The sequence below is a fragment of the Eumetopias jubatus genome, unplaced genomic scaffold (assembly GCF_037043125.1).
Source record: "Eumetopias jubatus isolate StellerSeaLion01/CBP00866 unplaced genomic scaffold, mEumJub1_p1.0 scaffold_4, whole genome shotgun sequence".
Lineage (NCBI taxonomy): Eukaryota > Metazoa > Chordata > Mammalia > Carnivora > Otariidae > Eumetopias > Eumetopias jubatus.
In genome coordinates this window covers 53,844,576-53,859,063 of record NW_028274810.1, presented here as the reverse complement: position 1 = coordinate 53,859,063, position 14,488 = coordinate 53,844,576, and the positions used below count along the sequence as shown (strand labels likewise).

At 44.3% G+C, this 14,488-nt stretch overlaps 1 protein-coding gene and 1 pseudogene across 1 annotated transcript in view; one reads left to right on the top strand and one right to left on the bottom strand.

Annotated features, from left to right (window-relative positions):
• AK4 (adenylate kinase 4) overlaps nucleotides 1-14,488 on the top strand; it is a 118,692-nt gene that overhangs the window by 12,041 nt on the left and 92,163 nt on the right. The gene's annotated exons all lie outside the window — the stretch shown is intronic.
• On the bottom strand, nucleotides 2,579-2,798 carry LOC114208430 (cAMP-dependent protein kinase inhibitor gamma pseudogene; annotated as a pseudogene).

Below are 14,488 nucleotides of genomic sequence, written 5' to 3'. Positions count from 1 at the left end.
CCAGGACCCTGGGATCATGACCTGAGCGGAAGGCAGACGCTTAACCATCTGAGCCACCCAGGTGCCCCGAGAGTGTTTTATTTTGTTTTTTAATGGAAATGCCATGGTGGAATTTTCAGTCATGGAAGGTGAGGCCCTTGTTGGGGAAGATTTTAAAAAATACTGGCGCCTACATTCTGTCCCCAGAAACTCTGATTAATTAGACCAGGATGTAGCCTAGGCATGAGGATTTTTAAAGTATAAATTAATGCCATAAATTGCACAGATCTTAGGTGTACTGTTCAATCAGTTTTGACAATTGTTTATCTTCTTTTTTTTTTAAGATTTTATTTATTTATTTGACAGAGAGAGACACAGCGAGAAAGGGAACACAAGCAGGGGGAGGGAGAAGCAGGCTTCCCGTGGAGCAGGGAGCCCGATGCGGGGCTTGATGTGGGGCTCGATCCCAGGACCCTGGGATCATGACCTGAGCTGAAGGCAGACGCTTAACGGCTGAGCCACCCAGGCGCCCCTGTTTATCCTCTTTTAACCACCATCCTAATTAAGATGGAGAACTTGCCCATTACCCAGAAAGTGTCCCTTTCTTGTCACTTTGTCCCACCTCCACCCTAGGTAACAGATATTCTGATTTCTGTCAGCATAGATTAGTTCTGTTTTTGAATTTCACATGGAAATTTACAAATGGAATCAAACAGTATGTACTCATCTGTGTCTTGCTCAATATAATATTTTTGAGATTCATCAATGTCCATATGTATATCAGTAGTTCTTCTTCTTCTCATTATGTTTCAATGTACAAAAATACCATAATTGGCTTAACCATTCTCCTCTGGACTGACATTTGGTTTGTTTACAGGTTTCACTGTTAGGAATAAAGATGCTATGAATGTTCTTGCACAAGTCTTTTGTGGACATACATTTTCTCTCTCTCGGGTATGCTTAGAACTGGAATTCCTGGGGTTTAGTGTGGGTATATTTCTTTACAGTAAACTGCCAGACAGTTTATCAAACGGACTGTACCATCATATACTCCCACTAGCAACGTATGCAAGTTCTAGGTGCTCTGCATCATTGCTAACACTTGCTATTTTGCCATCCCTTTAAAATTTAGCCATTCTGGTTGCTTTGAAATGGCATCCCATGTTTGTTGTTGTTATTGTCGTTAATTTTATTGATTTATTTTAAGTAATCTCTACACCCAACATGGAGCTTGAACTCACCACCCTGAGATCAAGAGTCACATGGCCTACTGACTGAGCCAGCCAGGCACCTCTCCTGGTTTGATTTTTTTTTTAATTTAAATTCAATTAGCCAACACATAGACCATCATTAGTTTCAGATGTAGAGTTCAGTCTTTCATCAGTTGCATATAACACCCAGTGCTCATCACAACATGTGCCTTCCTTAATGCCTATCACCCAGCTACCCCATCCCCCCACCCACCTCCCCTCCAGCAACACTCAGTTTCTTTCCCATAGCCAAGAGTCTCTCATGGTTTGTCTCCCTCTCTGATTTCTTCCTATTCCGTTTTTCCCTCCCTCCCCTGGTTTCTTATGTTCCTCATATGGGTGAAACCATATGATAATTGCCTTTTTCTGATTGACTTATTTCACCCAGCATAATACCCTCCAGTTCCATCCACATCAGTGTAAATGGTAAGATTTCATCCTTTCTGATGGCTGAGTAATATTCTATTGTGTATATATATCACATCTTCTTTGGTTTTGTGTTTCCCTGATGAATGATGAGGTAGCCAAAGAAATTTACAGGGTATTTACATGAACACCTATGGATACTGTTTCATGTGCTTACTAGAGATTGGTATGTCCTCTTTTTTGAAATGTCTATTTTGAAGTCAAGTCTTCTCCATTTTTATTTTTACTTATTTTTTCCCCCACAAATCATCAGCACTTATTTCCTGGGTCCTAGGTGTCACTTATCTTGCTGGAAAGGACTGAAAGTTGATCAGACAGTTTTGAGCACAAAACCCCTTCCCTAGAAGTGGGTCTGTGGAGCTGCATGAGGAAAATGCAGAGCTGCATAGATGGTCAGGTTAGTTTACAATGCCTTCCAAAAAAAAAAAAAAAATCAGTTCCCTCCCTCTCTGCTGATAAAAGGTTTAAAGTTTTTAAAAAGGTTAGAAGTGTGTTTTTGTTTTGTTTTGTTTTGTTTTGTTTTTTAAAGGGGGATACAAGTTTTTGACCCAGAAGGTTGGGCTTAGGGAGAAGTCAGGGCAGAGCTGGGATGTGGTTCCTGCCCAGGCCACTGGGGGAGGCGCATTCTTGTGGAGGCTGTTCACCCAGGTGCCCTCTGAATCAATAACATCCTGCAGCTACAGGGTCTTGAAAGTGTACCCAGGGCAAGGTGAGGAGGTGGTGGGCGAGTGGAGCCTGAGGGTCCAGTTGGAGAGCTTTCCCAGGGTAGGGGACCACACGGGCCTCTGGGGGTGCCTTTTCACTCTGGCCTGGCCTGCCTGGGACAGGGGCTTGGAGAAGAGGCTGCTGGACCGGTGCCAGGGCTCCCTGACCAGGTGGGGACAGCAGGTCTCTTTAATAACCCTCCGTGGGCATGGTCAGACTCAAGACGAGGGGGCCCCATCGTTGCCCTCGGGCTGGTTGCTAGCTTCCCTGTCTGGGGTGCCTACCTCTGCCTGTCCTTCTGCCCCCTTGAGTGCCAGCTGACCCATGTCTTTGGCCAGCTTCCTCATGCTCGCAGGCTCAGAGTCTGCCTGGATGTCAGGGACTGTGTTTCCTGTCACAGGAAATGAAGATGGAATAGGAGGACTTGACCCCCACCATGCATGTTGCATTGCTCTTCTGGCCTGGTTTAGTTTCTTTTTCTTACTTGCATCTCTTCAGATTTTCCACTGTTGACTAATCAGTGTGGAAATTCTGGAAGGCTCAGTGGTCCTGAAGCAACCTGACTTGGGCAGGTATTTGGTGGTTGGGGTGGGGGATAGGGTGAAGGGCTCAAGCAGGAATTAGGAAAGCTTGAGTAATTCTCCTTCCTCTGCCATCAACTCTTTCTGTGGCCTTGGGTAAACCATTTCACTTTGAGCCTTTTTTCCATTTCTTTCGGAGAGATTTAGTAAGTGAAGTCTTCACTCTCATTTCTGGGCTGGTTCTTTTCTCCACTTTTTAAAAAAACTGGTTGCCTTTTATTGTTGATTTAGAGGAATTCTTTAGTTGACTTAGGCTGCCCTTTACCTGCTTTGGTTATTCTTATACAGTCAGGAAGTGTTGGTACTGCTACGAAGAGTGAAGGGGAAAAAGAATATGGGGATGCAGGGGTGCAAAGGGTCAGAAGGGACAACAACCTCTGAGGCTTAATGGTGTGCAGGATGGACAAGAGGAATCAAGCAAGTGTCAGGGAGGCCAAGTGAGCTATAGAAGGAGACTTCCAGCCATCCTCTTAGGCAGAGCAAGCCCCCAGAAGTCTCAGGGAGGTGCTGGACTTCTCACACAGGCCTGAGAACAGGGACCCAGATTTTTTACAAGTGGATATCTATATTCACAGTAGGTGATACATAACAGATAATATATAAAACTATAATGTATAATATAATATGCAAATGTACATAAAATGCCAGGAGCTCTGGCATACATAGATACTTCTGTGTCAAAGATACAATTCAGGCCCTTTCATAAGTGATTCAGACACCTAATACGTGGCTCAACTTCTACCTTGCTGTGAACTCCCCAAGTGTGGCAACAAATCCTTCTAGAGTTTTTTAGAACAGAGCTCTAAAATCCAACTGTGATACTACAGAATATTGGCTTCTCTGTGGTGTTCTTTGTTCTTCTCTCAGCAGTCTCTTGCTGTGGTTTCTTAGGTTACAGGTACAAATTAGTGAGCTAATTTGTATTAGCTCTGTATGTAATGTACCCATACCTTAATGTATGGGTAGATGCTTATTATTGTTATTGGCTTTAATATGACTATGGCTTAAGTCTTATTATTTCTGGACCTCAGTCATTACTGTCATCATTAGATCTGCTGCTTATCAGTCATTCCAGGGCCAAAACCAGCAAAACACCAGCAACTGGAACACTATGGACAATATAATCAACTCTGTTATTCAGGAACTCATTAATTCAAATCCCCAACTTAGAATTTATCAGAATTCCCCAACTGGATGTGCATTCAAGTTTAAATTTGTTGTGTCAGAAGTAGAAGACTTTGCAAAGCAAAATAATAAACAAGAACAAGATTGCAGGAGGATGTTCACCCAACTAAAGAAAACAGTAGGATGAGAACATTGGGAACTCATTAGAAGTTTCTATTTACTTAAACAATTAGAAGCATGCATGTATACACAAAGATATCACACTGTATTTTGCTGGCTTATTTTCCTCTCTGTCTTCCTCATTACACAGGGCTTTGCTGAGGGAGAGGAACAATGTTCCTGCACAGAGTAGGCGCTTAGCCTCTGTTAGTTAGCTAACTGAGTAGGTCTTTCCATGCTGCATGGAGGGCTTAGGTGTTAGTCATACCCATGGGTTCGTTACCTGTGTGTGTGTGTGTGTGTGTGTGTGTGTGTAAAACTCTGTCAGTAAGGTCCACTGAACCAGAGTTACTGGTGCAAGAGGTTTGCTGGGGATAATGCCTGTAGAAGACACAAGGAGGGAAGAGCAGGCTTGTGCTAGGAGAGGCTCAGGCCATGATTTAGATCTGAGAAAGTCTGGGACAACCTACAGGGAATCTTTGGAACAAAGATTGCCCATTAGAAGAGTCCCCCATTGGGCAAAAACAGTGAGGCCCTAGTACCCCCACCTGCTTAGTTGTTGGCTGAGGTTGCTGAAAAGAGAACATGTGCACATATTGTTATGGGCCATATTATATCCTCCCAAATCTATTGAAGCCCTAGCCCCTAGTATCTCAGAATGTGACTATAATTGGAAATAAGGCCTTGAAAGAAGTGATTAAGTTAAAATAGGCCAACAGAGTGGGCTATAATTCAATCTGACTTGTGTCCTCATTAGAAGAGGAAATTTGGATGCACCAAGAGATAGCAAGGGCCTGCACAAAGGCGGGACCGTATGAGGACCCAGCCAGAAGGCAGCCATCTGCAAGCCAAGGAGAGAAGCCTCAGAGAAACCAGCCCCGCTGACACCTTTGATCTTGGGCTTCCAGCCTCCAGAACTGTGAGAAAATACATTTCTGTTGTTTAAGCCCACCGGTCTGTGGTATTTTGTTACAGCAGCCCTAGCAGACTAATCGGGGCCTGTTGCTTTGCAGGAGTTTCCATTTTGGTGGAGGAGACAAAGAAGGCAACAAACAACAAAGGGGAGTTCAGGGAACATTGGGCACGCAGAGGTGGGACATCCGACTCCCACGGAAGAGGACGGCGTCAGGAAAGAACGCCCAGGGGCGCCTGGGTGGCCCAGTCGGTTAACGGTCTGATTCTCGACCTCAGCTCAGGTCTTGATCTTAGGGGCATGAGTTCAAGACCTGCGTTGGGCTCCGCGGTGGATGTGCAGCCTACTTAAAAGAAGAACGCCTTGAAGCAGTGTCATGGGATGAGTCCTGAGAGTTGAGTAGGGAGGAACTAGGAGGACAGAGACAGAGCGGAGGACTAGCTCGCCGGCAGGCGCGGAGACGGGAGAGAACATGGCACCCACCGTGGGCGAGGCATCTGAAAAGCAGTGATGGAGAAAGCGGAAGTGCTGTTGTGTGGCTCTGACACAAGCACACCAGGGGCTACAGGAAGGAGAGGTTAGTCACGACAAGTGATAATATTTTGTATAGCCCTTTACAGTCTGACAAAACACCTTCTTGTGCCTTATCTGTCAGTGTCAGCAGGAGGGTTGAACCATTCCATACACGAGGCAAATGAGGGTCGAGAAGCTACATGGTTTGTCCGCAGCCTTACAGGAAGTTAGTGTCTAACGCTCAGGGCCTTTCCTGCCCAATTCTGCGTGGGATCGAGTGTCGGGGGCTGTGTTTCTTTGCCTCTGACCTTGCTCAGAGCTGCACAGGGGGCAGTATGGGGGCAGGAGTGGCTTAGGTTTGGTGGGTCCTACTGGACAGGAAGGACCTGGAGGAATAGAGCCCCACGCATAACAAGACCACAACATCCTAAACACAGCACCTCCTGGAAAAGAGTTCAGGCCTCTGCGGAAGTGCTTATCTCCTCACCCATTCTGTCCCTGATTACAGGGTGCTACAGGTCTTTAGCTGTCAAATGGAGACAGAGTAATACGCCTCCACAACCAGCACTGGGGCCCTCCCTGCCTCTCATGCAGGACACCTCCTAATTCCAGGAACCCTATCCAGGGATGGACATTGCGCCCCCTTCTGGAGCTGTGCAACATTGCAGGGGTATCCTCTTTGGGTTGATGCCTCAGAAAAGTGAAAGAAAAATTTAAAAATGCAAGGTGTCTTATGTAAGTAAGAGAGTCTATCAGTTTGGGATGGATTGTGCTTAAGACCTGGAGAAGGGGAGAAAGGAAAGTTTCAAGCAGACCTTCTCTCTCCCTCCTCACTGTACCCCTGTAGCAGATGCTGAAGGTCCCCCCATATCCCTGGGCCTTAATTGTTTCCTTGGTCTCTGGCCTGAAGAGAACTCTCAGTGCCCAGGTCTCTTTGCTAGAGGGCATTCTCTAGATGCCAGTGACCATATGCCCTCAACTGCTGTAGGCTGGAACTACCAGGGAGTTAGTGTCCCCTGGGCACAGCTCTCAAACATTGTTTAATGGAACTTGGTGGATCAGTACCCCTTCCTCTCTTGTGAGGGTAACTACATTGCTTCCCAGAATTCTCCAGTCAAATTAAGCTCTGGCTGTCTATAGTGGTGACTTGCTTAATATCACAACTTTTTTTTGGTATCTGTTCCTTCCTGATCTCACTTCTCCACTCCTCTACCAGTGTTTCCCAGAATCACCTCCCAAATACACCATTCACAGTCAGATTCTTGTCTCATGGTTTGCCTCCGGAGAAACCCAAACTACAGCAACCTTCCCTGTCCAGTGGTTTTGCGGTGTGTGTGTGTGTGTGTTGTTTCATTTTGTTTTGGTTTTTTGCCGCTTTGAACATTATGCATAAGGATGGGGAGGAGAAAAGAGAAAGATGCAGAAATATAATTCATTCACTCATGCATTCATACATTTTTCACTCAGTAAATACTTATTGTCTATTTCATGCCGAGCACCGTGCTGGGGGGCAGTGAGAAATCTCATTTCCTAGGGCTTTCAGAAACCATCCATCACTCAAATCCCAGCTCACACAGCCCTGCCAGCACTGTTATAACAGGAGGCGGTGCCTAGAGGAGGTGTGGCCTCAAAAGGGGAGGAGGAGAAGACAGAAGTTCTGGGAATGTAGGGGAGGGGAACGACAAGAGTAAATAAAGGCCAGTGGGTGGGAAGGAAATTCACCTGTGCAGGGGCAAAGTCTCTGGGTATGTAAGTCACCTTGTGAACACCTGATTCTTGGGGGCATCTACTGTCAGGGCTGAAAATGGCCTCAGAGGTCAGGGGTCAATCTCCTTTCCTTTACTCCTCTGGAAGCCTAGAACCGAAGACAAGACAAAATGATTTCCTCAACTCTTTATGCTGTGAGTGTTCTTTCTGTTGAGGGAAATAAGTCTAGATCAGTGTTTCTTAAAGTTTTATTCATTATTGCCCAGAAACCTTTTTAGAATTTTTTCTTAATTACTTCTCTCGAGTGAAATCTTAATACCGCAGATACATTGTATATCAGTTATGTACTGTGGATCTGTTTGTGTGCTATAGACATAAAAAGAGGAAGATTTTTTTTCAATCCCCAACAAAGAACCAATATTTGCTCCCTTGGGGGCGATATTGCCCTTGTTGAGAATGCATGGGACAGAGAGGGCAAATGTGGACAGGTTGCTGAGGCCGTGAAGCTCCTGGATTTGGTGCAGTAAGCAATAGGGAGCCATAATAGCTTCTTGAGCAGAGGGATGCAGTGAGGAAAGAGGTGGAGAGCCTACCCCACATAATAGTGTCCATCAAGTACCCTGTCCTAGGTGCTGTCCCAGCACTGTCAATGTCGTTAAGAAAAAGGCCAACATGGCTTTCCTATGTCCTTATAGACAATTTTAAGTATGTGTACAAACAATTATTATTACAGCTATAATATGCCACAACCAGTTTAATTTTTTGCTTTAATTAAACAAACATTTATATAGTGCTTGTTATGTTCCAGATGCTATGCTAAGCATTGTATAAATATTAGCTCATTTAATCTTATGAGAGAGGTATGGTTATTACACCCATTTTACAGATGGGAAGACTGAGGCACAAAACATGTCTTGCCTGAAGGCACATGGGCTTGTAATGGTAGAGCTGAGATTCCAACCCAGGCAGTCTGGCTCCAGAGTCAGTGTTCTAAACCACTATACAATGATTTGTAAAATATAACCTATTTGGGCAAGGTGTAACCATAATTCAGTCTACACCCAGTGCGGGATGCCCATATAGATTCATGGACCTCTTGCAATAATTCTAAGGGAGCCAAGGACTGCAAGTTGGAAACTGGTGAGCTAGAAGATTTGTAATGTCTGTTTGACTCTAAAGTTCATAATCCTGGTAGAATTTTTAAAGGGAGTGGGAGTTAAGGCCTCTCAAATTTAGCTCACCTAACCAGAACAAACCAGCCGACCTCAGGCTCCCTTCTCAGCAATGAGCAGAAGAGGCACCCTACTCTGTGCTATCTACAGAAGAAATGTAACACAGGGGCTGTGACTCAGTCATGTATATGAGTCTCTAGTGAAGAACATATGTGCCCTTGGACTTGAAACTGGAGAGGCAATGAAACCAAAAATATATGCTCATGTTTTACTATTTGGCCACACTTGAACTTTATCCTCTCCACCCTTTTGACTGTTACCAATAAATGAGATAGATTTTTTTTAAATGATAATTTTAGCTCACAGAGGACTCAGATACCTGCTATAATTCATAATTTTCCCCTTTGATTAAAAAAATCTGTTTTTTTAATTTTAAACCAAAACCAATTTTCTCTGTGTGATCTTATCCTACTGCTCTAGAAGGGAGTCCAAGATGATGAACAACGAACTAACTCCAGAAGAAATTCGTCTCCAAACCTATCTTCCTGTTGTTGTCCTGTCCATATATTTATTGAGCACCTACTATATGCCAGGCACTATGGTAGGTGCTGGAAATATAGAGGTCAACAAGTCATAGCTCCTGTGCTTATGGAACTCACAGATGAGTAGGGGAGACAGATATGTACAGAAATCACGGCAATGTAGGGGATATATTAATATACATACCACATGCTCCATGATCTTATTGGCCTGCAGACTTTTGCACATGCTGTTCCAAGACTGGGGCTGTATCTCCTTGGCATTTTGGCAGGCTGATTCCTGTGGGATAGAGCATAGAGCACCTGATAAGGGGTTATCAGAGAAGGCTTCCTGGAGGAGGAATGTGTAGGCTGAGACTTAAAGGGTTAGTGCAGCTTGGATGTCAATGCTGATCTCCTTGGCTGAGTGGGGTGCCCCCCCACTTTGTGCTCCCTAGCTTCCTGTCCAAACTGTTATCCTAGCAAGAAGTAAATGTTTGTGACTGCTGAACAAATAGCATGCATCATTATCTTGTAATTGTCTATGAACTAGCTACCTTCTCCACAAGACTGGAGCTCTCCGAGGGAAAGGAATGTGTGGGGTTGATTTGTCTTTTTATCTTCATCAGGAAGGAGAGTATCTTGCCATAATAAGTCCTCACTGTGCTTACAGATTCAAGGATGGATGGAGGCATGGGTGGGTGGAGGCATGGATGGATGGATGGGTGGGTGGCTGGGTAGACAGAAGCCAGGAGAAAGTAAATAACAGTGCCCAGATGGAAGTAAGTGGACAAGTTGGATAGAACGATGAGTGGCACTTGCAGAGAGGTGACGACTTTGCGTTGAAGCCCAACGAATAATCTAGTGAAGTGCTTTTCAAACTGCAGTGCACTCAGGAATCACCCAGCAATCCTGTTATGGGCCTCCGCGGTGCAGCCTGGGAAGGAAGATGAAGGGAGAGGGCCTGGAAGACACATAGGACTGTCTTTGAAGAATGGGAAACCCAGGTTTTTATGGAGACTCAAGGAAGCTTGAAGCAATGGACACGGCAGAGATGAGTGAACGGCAGGCAGAGAAGAGAACTAATGTTTCTTAAATATTTAGGTATCTCTATTTATATCCTAATCTATATCCACACCGGTGTCTACCCATCACGCTACATCATATCCTCTCAACAGCTCTGAAGAGGTGCAGAAAATAGAGATCCTTTTTCCTTCTGTCCTTCCGGCCTTCCTTCCCTCTTTCCTTCTGTCCCTCCCTCCTTCCTTTTTTTTTTTTTTTAAGTTGGTTAGTTCACTATGGTAGCATTCTTTCAATGTGGCATAGGTTACAGGTTCTATCTCTGTTGAAAGCCACACAGAAAAATATGGTTTTGGCATCTCAATTTATGCCTTTGATCACAGAGAAAGAGAAACATAAATCGTAAGTACTTGAAAATGAATAAAATATATTGAACTAAAAAAAAAAAAGAATAAGATGGAGATTCAGAAAGCTAGGGTTACTTGTCCCAGGTCTCACAACTAGTGACAGCTGGGACTCCAGCAAGGGGTAAGCAGGGCGTGAAGACCCAAATAGATAGACGGAGGTTCAGAGAAGAGCTCTCAGTCGCAGTGAGGAATTCAAGTATAAATGAGAAATTTGGAGTCCTCATGCATTTGTAGAGGCTGGGTCAGTAGATCAGGATTCTGGAAGGCTGGAATCTGAGGGTGGGCTGCAGCAGGGTCCCAAGGCTCCTAGCTGATTCAGGGAGGAGCCCAATCCCATAAAGCGAAGGCCGAAGATAGAGGAGTCCCTTCTGTCCTCTCCAGGTGATACCCACGGGAGAAGAAGCCCACGATGAAGAGTAAGGAAGGCTGGTGAAGACAGGAAGAGGGAGTAGAGGAATATTTTATTCAGAAAAAAATTAGAATAGAATTTATTTAGAATATTTTAGAAACGAAGACAGGGACTTACTTAAATTTTAACAGATTTTCTGTCTCTTGCAGTAATAAAATCTTGACATACATAGATTCTTTTTTTTCTGAACGACTCAATACAAAGGCTCTCCCCAACTCCATCCATTTATTGAATGTTAGAGACTACCTGTTCCATCTCCTAGGACTATGACTTTCGACTAAGAAATGTCTAAAATAAAAATCTGTCTGTTTTAGGAATGGGATTGATTTACTTAATTTGCCATTAACAGTATTATTCCAGCCCATTACTTTATGACTCATTTAGTCCCTTCATCAGAAAAACTAGAGACCTCTTTAACACTCTATGTTTTATACAGAGCTCTGTACAAACTAGGGATGAATGGGAACGCTCCAAGTAAACGTAAAAATAAACCGTATTGTCAAAAGTCAAAATGGCAGCGTTGAGAGTGTGACCCATGGGCAGGAGCTCCCCAGGTAGGATAGAGAATATGACAAGTCAGTGGATGAAGAGAGAGCAGGATCCTGGAAGACTGGTGGCTGAAGAGATCACAGGGATTGTGATGGGCATAGTCCCCTATGAGCAGAAGCTACTACAGGGGCCCAAGGGTTGGTAGATGGTAGCAACAAGGAGGGTGGTGGGCTGCATGGTCTGATGATACAAGACCCACCGCTGGGGCTTGTAAGGGTCCTGGAAGTGTCTCCTAAGAGAAGAGACTTTCGCTAAGAAGTTTACAATACGGACCTGGTGACCCACCATTAGGATAGTTACATTTGTTTTATTTAAGCTTATGTGACTCAGGCATTGTTCTGGATACTTTTACCAATACGAAGCCATTTCATCCTCGGAGGGAAGTATTGTTACTATCCCCATTTTACAGATAAGGAAGCTTAGATGTACAGAGAGCTTAGGTCACTGCCTAAACCTTAAGAAACATGTAGTTCAGTTGAGACATGAAGGCCCAGAGAGTTGAAAATATTTGTGTAAAGCCGAAGAGAAGCAGGAAGGGTTTAGAAAGGCTGTAGCCTGAGTCTCAGCCCAGTCCTTTTTAAACAGAACATCTTGCGCCTTGCTCAAGTGTACGATTTGAGAAACAAGAGGGTCATTTTCTGACGTCTTCTCTGGTCCTTTGTGCCTCCACTAAACCTGGCCCGCACCATCTGCGCACCCACCCCACTGTCCTGCAAAGACTTGTTCTTGTCTTCCCTGCTGGACTGCGAGCTGCCGCTGGGCAGTGATCATGTCTTCCTCTTTTCTCTATGGGCAGTGGCTGAGCGCCGCATCTGTTACATGCTAAGTGTTCTATAATGTTTATTGAATAAGGGAATGGATTAAATGCTCAAAACCCACCCTCGTTCTTTCCTGACTGCTGGTGCTTTGGATTTATCTTTCTGATGCTATGGAAGCCTGCTCTGGAGGCATCACCTGCACTACCGGATGGCTGGCTGTCTCATCAAAGTTTCATGACCACTGGCTGTGTGTTGCTGGTTCCGGGCCTGGCGCTGTGCCAGGGAGATATCTGGCTCAGTGGTCTTCTGCAGAGCAGCCTTGATCTTCTCCAGTTATTTTAGTTCCTGGGTCTTGTTTTCTTCATATAAGCACCAGGAGTTTCATAGATTCTTCTTTGTCACGGATTTTCAGATGGAATGCAATATCCTTGTGTGGTTAAGCTGCATATATAGTGTAAGGACTTAAGATAGAAATGTATTTTGAGTAAATTAACAATTTATCAAGCATTTGTTGTGTGCTGTATACTTTGCATCCCTCATCTCATTTAATCCTCACAAATCTTCCATGAGCTCAGGGGGGAGACTGCTTCTCCCTCTCCCCCTGCTGCTCCCCCTGCTTGTGTTCTCTCTTTCTTTGTGTCAAATAAATAAATAAATAAAATCTTAAAAAAAAAAACCTTCTGTGAAAGAGGTGTTGTTATCCCCATTTTCCAGAGGCTGAAAATGGAGGTTCAGAGGGGCTAAGTGATTGATCAAAGGTGATGCAGCCAGTAAATCTTTCCTAGGGATGTCATGAGGATTATATGAAATGACAGAACACATTTTGCACTTGGTCTAATAATGGCCACACATGGCACTTCTCTAGAACCTTTGCATTTTAGGGAGCAACACCTACAAACTTAAGACCAGGGGGGAAAAAAAAAAGCAAAGAAAGAAAGAAAGGAGAGGAGGAAAGAGAGAAAAGATTTCTCACGGTGTACATCAAGGCCAGGACCCAGGGAGCATGCTCCTGTTATGAGCAGCAAGGGCCCCAAGATCTCCCTGAATAAATAGGGCTCTGCCTGTAGGAAATGTGATCTGATTTTTCCTCTTCCTCTGCCATGGAAAAACCCCACTCCCACCATGAGCAACTCCTTTGGGGAAGAGCCAAGAGGCAATCAGGCAGCCTTTTCTCTACTTTTATCCTTCCCTGAGAGCACCGAGTTCTGATGGACCATTCCGGAGTCTGGGCTTCCCCAGCCCTCCAGGCTGTTACTCCACAGGTTGGTCAATTTAAGGGAAGATTATGCAGTCCGGCCTGAGGGTGTTAGCCTCTGGGTCTCCCTTCTTTTTCCAGGTCTATTGCTGTAACAAGCGAACCCAGGGAGCCTCTCAGAGGAGTGAAAGGATTCCTCCTTATTAGAATGGTTTTTAGACTGAAAGCATCAGGTGAAGACTTTTATCCTTTCAAGTGTGTGTGTGTGTGTGTGTGTGTGTGTGCACTTTTGGGGATTTTACTTTGAAGTACAAATGTAATGCTAGCTTGAGGCAACAAACCAAACAGTACCATTGTGTGACACAGTCAACAATATTCTCTTCTACTTAATCTGCCACCCCCCACCCTAACAAATGTGAACATTTCTCTATATCTTTTTATATCTTTTCACAACCTTATCTCTGTGTGTGTGTTTAAATATATCTAGTACACATACACCAGATATAGGTACACATATATATATTTTCACATATTTAGAGATTTTTGTCATACTCTTTTTTTAAAGATTTTACTTTTTATTTATTTATTTTTAAGATTTTATTGATTTGACAGAGAGAGCACAAGCAGAGGGAGAGAGAGGGAGAAGCAGGCTCCCTGCTGAGCAAGGAGCCCGATGTGGGACTCGATCCCAGGACCCTGGGATCATGACCCAGGCTGAAGGCAGCTGCTTAACCGACTGAGCCACCCAGGTGTCCCTAAAGATTTTATTTATTTATTTGACAGAGAGAGACAAAGTGAGAGAGGGAACACAAGCAGGGGGAGTGGGAGAGGGAGAAGCAGGCTTCCCGCTGAGCAGGACCCTGGGATCGTGACCCGAGCCGAAGACAGATGCTTAATAGACTGAACCACCCAGGTGCCCCTTGTCATGCTCTTTTGACATGAAACTGTATAAACTCATAAACTAACTTGCTGTTTTTCACCTATATTTCATTAACATTTCTCTGGGTAAATATATCTATATTTAACTGATTATTTTTATGCGTAATATCCATAGTTTAGGATATGCCATATTTTATTTCCATATTCCCCTATAATACATATC